The following is a 7,547-nucleotide window of genomic DNA, read 5'->3' as shown; positions in this document are numbered from 1 at the left end:
CACTTGGAGGGTCCAGAGGGAGTTCATGAGAATGATGCCGGGAACGCTTTGGTTTACGTCTTCAAACGACGTGCTTTTGATAGCTCGGTGTCTGTGCTCACTGCAAGCGTATCTCTTTGAAATTGATCGAATATTGAAATGTTTACTTAGAGTAGAAGTGCGGAGGGTGCTTCCTTTCGTAGGCCAATCTAGGATTGGAGAGCAGGGCCTCAGAAGAGAACGATGATGGTTTAGAACAGGGATGAGACGGAGGGTGGTGCATGTGTGGGATTAGTCGTCATAGACGGCTATAGAGGCCAAGGCACTGGGTGTTAGAATCAGAAGTTGATAATTTATTGATTGTTAAGGATATCAATGCCAATGTCGGATAGAATGGGTTTGAGGGGGATAATAAATCAGCTGTACTACAGTGGCGGAACAGACTTGATGGAGCGAATGACCTGTTTCTGGTCTTTTGTCTTATGGATCTATGATCTTATATTATTATTCTACATGTGTTACAAGATACTGCTGCTATAAAACAAAAAAAAAACATGTCCGTCATAATAAACCTGATTCTGATCTTGACCTATGTCTCAAACCGTGTGTAACCCCCCAGTAAGCCTCAGGCTCGCTCAACTCGCTTTTGTCTAGGGGAAGCAGCCTTCAGCCCCGCCAAACTGGGTAATCACGTTTGAGTGGATGCTGTGTGATGTATCCCACCCCGCCAAATAACAGACAATACACCATATGCGGTTAAATGATTACAAATTATAGATATTACTGGAACTATGTAACTAATAGAGATAAAATGTAAAAGGCAGCAATCCTATCAAAGTTCAATAACTTCGTGCACAACAGTTCGAGCTCAATTAACGGGATCTTCTATCCACTAGTCGCTCCTTTCCGACCGCCAGGGACCAACCACGGTGGTCGACCAGACGCTCCACACGAGTGTCTTCGTCTCCTCGCCGAAGACCTTGGGCCTTGGACTCCGGCTCGGGGTCCGTTCCGAACATAGGTGCAGAACATACATGGAGCTGCGATGGCCGAGTGCCAAAGGCGTTGGATTTGAAATCCAATGGGGATTCCCCACGCAGGTTCGAACCCTGCTCGCAGCGCTACAAAGGACCAGAAATCCAAATACCTACCTATAAAATTTAACCCCTGCCTGCTGTCTGAGCGCTGCATCTTCCCTGAGTTGACGGCCGTGAAGTAGGGTTTTACACTCTTTAGTACAATTCAGTCCAATGCGTTCCTACTCACCGTGAAGAGTTCATTTCTATCCAACTCTGATCAATCTCTTTGAGGCAGCTTAAATTCTCTGCAATTTGGAGCTTTACCGTCTCGTAAAACTGAACGAATGAAATATGCAGAGCAGATTCTTCAGCGTCAGCGGGGAGAAGCGGACTCCAGCCATTCGCTGTACGATACACATGACGACGTCTTCTCATCCTCTGACAGACTCTGACCTTAATCAATTCCTGTGTTACTGTACTTCTGGCAGAGTCCGCTCGAGAGCAATAGCGTCTCCCTCAGCTGCAGCCAGAGCATCCCCCTGATTAAATCTCCGGTACCTCCCTGCACCTGGAGATATTGCCGATCACGGGCAGCAAGCGGTAGAAGCGAGCAATGTGTGGCGAGTGAGAAACAGTGTCATTGACTACGGATGCCCCAGACCCTGAGATTTCATGCAGTATTCTTCCTGACAGTGATACTATTCGTCAGCCTGACGTCATTAAATTGATAATAGAGTCCTGGCATTTTAATCGCTGTTCTGCACGAACGTCAGCCGGGGATGTCAGTCCCATGAGTTTAATTAGCTGCTGGATAGAAAATTCTGAAACGTCTTTCCAGTCTGGGGGTCCACATCAGTTATAGATGGTTTCCGTCCGGTTATCCCGTCTGATCATGGCTGCACTTCACCACGTTTCAAACTGTTTTCTTTGCCTTTTTCACAATCCGAAATGTCCTTAAAATTTCCTAAATGCTCCCACGTCCTATTTAAAATAGCATCCTGTGTGATAACATTTGCAGCCATACCTCGTGGAGTATTTTATGATATCAGGAAGGTACGCGTGGTTATTCCGGTTTAACTCGGTTTTAAATGATTAATTCCTCACAGTCGAACTAATTTACCCCGACCGCACCTCTCAGCCATGACCCTAGAATTAGCCCTAATTCTATATTTTACAGTGTACAGTTTTAACTTCAGTTGTTCGTTAGAGCACATATATGCATCACGGGAGGTAAGTCAGTCAAATTGTTCCGAGCTTCCCCAGTGCGACTGCACCCTTCAGCAAATAATGGGCGTAAAATTATGGTTACCGCACAAGCGCCGACCTGAGCAACCCCATACATGACAATGGTTTCTCTATTTCTAATTTACAATCTCGTTGCAATAAACTACGATCTGCAGTTGCCTTTCAAAATACCTGATCCACCCACTGGCTCACCACCTCTGTTTCGTGAATAGTTTCCTTTGATAGTCTCACCGCAACCTATCGTCCTTTATTTAATGCCAATCCCAACCAAGTACAAGACCTCACACATTCCTGCAATAGACACTCTTGTCCAGTTTGAGCCACTCACTGAACTAACCAATCGGAGCCTAAATATTCTCATTGCAGTCCGTTGTCCAGATACGTTCACGTCATCAGCCTCATACGATCGGCAGAACGGACAGCTCATTAATGAGGGACAATAGTAGACCGTCGTGACACTTCCCGATAAAAATTCTTCCAAACTGCAAAGGAGTAACATCGACACAGATGGCACCAGATATTAGTTTTCAACTTGGGTGTCTCAGGTTATGAGGTAGAAGCTCTGTCCGACGCCGTACTTCCTGGATTCGAGCTTCTTTACCTGTTTTGGTCTCCTTATTTAAGAAAGGATGTGCTGACGTTGGAGAATGTACAGAGAAGATTCAGTAGAATGATTCCGGGAATGAGAGAGTTAACATATAAGGAACGTTTGTCCGCTCTTGGACTGTATTCCTTGGAGTTTAGAAGAATGAGGGGAGACCTCATAGAAACATTTCGAATGTTAGAAGGCATGGACAGAGTGGATGTGGCAAAGTTCTTTCCCATGATGGGGGAGGTTAGTACGAGAGGGCATGACTTAAGGATTGAAGGGCACCCATTCAGAACAGAAATGCGAAGATTTTTTTTTTAGTCAGAGGGTGGTGAATCTATGGAATTTGTTGCCACGGGCAGCAGTCGAGGCCAAGTCATTTGGTGTATTTAAGGCAGAGATTGATAGGGATCTGAGTAGCCAGGGCATCAAAGGTTATGGTGAGAAGGCGGGGGAGTGGGACTAAATAGGAAAAAATGGATCAGCTCATGATAAAATGGCAGAGCAGACTCGATGGTCCGAATGGCCTACTTCTGCTCCTTTGTCTTATGGTCTTATGGAATGTCGATGTACTGAGTTCCAACACAGCACTGGAGCCGGTAACATGTTCTTCAATAAATTCTGTTCCCTCAGCTGGGGAGATTCGAGACGTTGTGGAGTTGATAAGCATCCCGTATTTCTGTCAGTTCAATCATGTGAATGAACAGGAGATTACCGAGGTCCTGATTCAGTGTTTCAACGCAAAATGTTGAACATTTCTTACAGCCTCCATCCACCCCTCCACACCACACCCGCAGATGCTGGTCGACCCTACTGCACAAAATTTATCGACAGTGATTTAATTCACCCGAATCTGGTAACGGATCTAATCGAGGTAAAGATGTATTATATGATTACCTCAAAGTGAACTCGAATTTACATTAATTTATATATCTACGTGTGCGCACAAGTGCAATGAAACATCTACTTGCTGATGGCTGGGGACAGTTGGAAACGAGCCACATGGATATGCCAAAACAGTTTGCTTAGCTGCTATATTTTCACATTGTAACCGAGTGTCTAACAATTGAATTTGAGTAGAAACAGGACGATGACGTCAGTTGTGTTCTAGAGCTCTATGGATGCAGAGCGTCTCTCTTCGTTCACCAACGTATTTCCTTCAGTTAGGCTGTGGACCATTTACGCACTGAGCAGAATTCTTGCATCCAAATCAGTGCTAACTGTGGAATTTTAAGAATAAATGACACCAATTTAATGTTAATTGCTTTTATAATTGAAGAAGCTGGGAAATGTGGTATCAATAACTATAACGTTGCGCCCTCTCTTGCTCCCTCTGTTGGAGGGCCATGTGCAGAGGCATGAACCATTTCCCCTCCTCAGTCCGAAGGGTGATAATACTTACGAGCCCACCAGCTTCCGACTTTGAATAAAGGGACTGAAAGATCCACTTCGTTTTGTTGTTAGGATGAAATATTGCTGTCTGATGGTCAAGAAAATGGTGCAGAAAACGGTGGCCCAAAGTGAACATGAAATTGGTAAATTGCCGTGTACCTTTCCCTCTCCCACCCACTGCCTTTCACACTACTCCATTTACCAATCCTACCATGTCTACGATGTGCCTCTCTCTCCTGCCTTACTTCCATGTCTCGCTCTCTCTAACACACACACACACACACGCGCGCGTGCGCGCATATTTCTCTCTCTCTCTCTCTCTCTCTCTCTCGTTCTCTCTCTCTCCACATTCTCCCTTCCTCCTCACTGCCACACTTTCCGCACAAGCTGAGGCAAACGTTTAGCAAGCAATGTCGGTGTTCAGTGAAAGTACTGCGTGATTGGAGTGGGAATTTATAGGTATTCCTTTACAAGACAGCTGGGGTTGAGTGTAGGGGAGAGGATATGAACTGGTATTGAAATGTCGGGGAGAACAGTAGACAGGACATGAAGGAGTCGCGGTTTTCCATCAAATCTCTTCTCGGAACTTTGCTTCAGTGCTCCGTTAGGAGACGACTACCGTTTGAGATTTCGATTAGCTGAAAAGACTTGAATTTTGAACTAATAAACTATTCACATATTTCAATAAGGTTGAGGGGGATAGGAGATGTTGAGATTATTACTCTGTCGCTGAACTGCGCAGACCGGTGCAAGCAAGAACGAGAAAAGCTTTCGCCGTTTCATGTCACTTACTCTGCAGACACTCCATTTCCTCCTTGGGCAGCGAGCGACCCCGCCTATTGTCGTACACAAGCAGGTTCGCTGATCTTCCGTCAATATCACCCTCGCAGGTTGTCCCTGATGCGGTGTACCGGCTGTGCACGCGCCGGTCATCAGTCAAGAACCCACAAGCCAATCCTCCTCAAATGATGTGCAACCTACTTACTCCAATTGGTATGTGCAGATGTCAATCTATTGTGTTAACCAAAGGCGGAAATGGTTTCTCCCTGGTCTTGTTCTCTCCCGCAGACGCTGACTGCTTCTGCCTCCCTTAAGTCCTGTCAGTCCTGAGCAAAACTCAACAACGTCCTATTTATTATTGACACTTATATCTATATGCTTCTGTCCAACGTTGGGGGCGTTGTCAGTGCATCGAATTAAAGGCGCAGGGCAGAAGTTTATCTCCTTTCACCTAAGGAGAAGGAAGAAGGCTTGGTGGAGGACACCGGAAGACTTTTAACCGGAAAGTGTGGAATGGGTGTGGATTGAGAGCAGGTTTGGGCCAGGCTGATCTTATTGAATGCCAGGGCTGCCGGAAGAGGACGAGAGGCCTGCCCTTCTTTCTGTTGTCTGGGTGTTTAAAGAAAAAACAGGCCTTTCTTGGGCCGGCATGCTATCCCAGTGGATACAATAGGGACAGGTGCTTGGAGATGAGTTGTTCCCAATCTATGTCAATATTCTGGTCGAGGAATCATTTCCTAGTCTGAAAATAGTATAAAATTTTATGTTCTGCGCAGTGTCTGTCTCCACCCGCCTGCAATGATGCTGCAAGTGTTTCATTGTACTTGTACCTCACCATCCCTTGACACACAACAATAAACCCGACTGGACCTGACAATACTCACAGAGGTTTGAGCAGATGAGTCTTGGTGATGTAGGCAAACTGAGTAATTAGGACTAGAGTCCAATGCGGGCAATGTATGGTCACCCTCTGTACAGAGAGACAACATCTCTGAGTGTGCTTAACAGGCGAGGGATTGAGATGCAGTGAGTAGTGAAGAAGATCAAACATGTTTTCTTGCAAGTTACTGTCTGTAAGACCGCACATAGCTGTTTTGGGGTTTATTGACTCTGCACTTCGGATATTTTTCAAATTCACGCTCTCCTTATCAAACAAATGTCATATAGAACAAATATCGAACAAGGAGTATCTGTGGATGGAAAGTGATAGTACACATTTCGGATCCACACACTGCCGCTGAACTGAACGTAGAGGGTAGATGACCAGTATGGGGAGCTAGGAATGGGGCAAGAGTTGGAAAGGAACTGGAGAGGGCAAGCCAGGAGGTATGGTAGTCAGCTGGATATGGGACACTCGTCGTATGACACAGTGGTCGCTGCTGCTCCTTATTCGTTCTTTATGTCGGTAATTTTGATGCTGAATTACGTCTTGATCAGGTTTCTGCATGACGCAAAATTAGGCGGTGCTGTTGATGATTATTGCAGATGACAGGCGTATGTAGATCAGTTAGAGATGTGGGCGGAGGTGTGGCAAGTGGATCCCAATGCAGATAAGTATGATGTGGTGCATTTTGGAAATCGAATTTTGAAAAATATTTGTGCTATAAATGGCAGGGCATTGGAGACTGCAATTGACACGGGGAACCCAGGGGCATAAGTGAACAGTTCGCTGATGTCGGCATCACAGGTCGATAGAATAGTGAAAAACCGTTTCTCACGCCGGCTTTCCTGGTTCAGGGAAACGGGAAGCAGCATGAGTTGGGACATTATAATGCAGTTGTGTGAGTCTTTATTGGGGTTGTGGTTGGAATGCCATGTGCAGTTTGGGATTTATAGAAAATACGCCGTCAAACTGGAATGTGTTATACAACGACGTTGTCAGGGCAAGAAGAACCAGGTTACATTGAGAGTTTGTCCAAGCTTGGCATTTGCTGATTACACATGAGGAGGAAGTGATTTAAATGATGAAAGGTGGAGATAAGGTCAATGATAACAGTCTTTCCTGTGCAGGGGAGAGCCAAACTCGGGAAATAGATTTAGAATGAGAGGGGAAGGTTTGAAAGCAACATGGATTTCGTGAATATGAGGACCAAGCTGCCAGAAGAAGTAACAGCACATTTGGAAAGCGGTGAAATCATCGGACAAAGTCAGCATGGATTTGTGAAAGGAAAATCATGTCTGACGAATCTCATAGAATTTTTTGAGGATGTAACTAGTAGAGTGGATTGGGGAGAACCAGTGGATGTGGTATATTTGGATTTTCAAAAGGCTTTTGATAAGGTCCCAGACAGGAGATTAGTGTGCAAACTTAAAGCACACGGTATTGGGGGTAAGCTATTGATGTGGATAGAGAATTGGTTGGCACACAGGAAGCAAAGAGTGGGGATAAACGGGACATTTTCAGAATGGCAGGCAGTGACTAGTGGAGTACCGCAAGACTCAGTGCTGGGACGCCAGTAGTTTACAATATATATTAATGACTTGGATGAGGGAATTAAATGCAGCATCTCCAAGTTTGCAGATGACACGAAGCTGAGCGGCAG

General features: G+C 45.4%; 1 non-coding gene across 1 annotated transcript; it reads left to right on the top strand.

Annotated features, from left to right (window-relative positions):
• The first annotated feature begins 1,018 nt into the window (after positions 1-1,018).
• On the top strand, positions 1,019-1,100 carry trnas-uga (transfer RNA serine (anticodon UGA)). The gene has a single exon. It is a non-coding gene; the product is annotated as a tRNA-Ser (tRNA).
• Positions 1,101-7,547: the final 6,447 nt, after the last annotated feature.

Source organism: Mobula birostris, chromosome 3, assembly GCF_030028105.1.
Source record: "Mobula birostris isolate sMobBir1 chromosome 3, sMobBir1.hap1, whole genome shotgun sequence".
Taxonomy (NCBI): domain Eukaryota; kingdom Metazoa; phylum Chordata; class Chondrichthyes; order Myliobatiformes; family Myliobatidae; genus Mobula; species Mobula birostris.
Note: the sequence above shows the minus strand (reverse complement) of the source record. Positions and strands in the feature narration are given on the sequence as shown.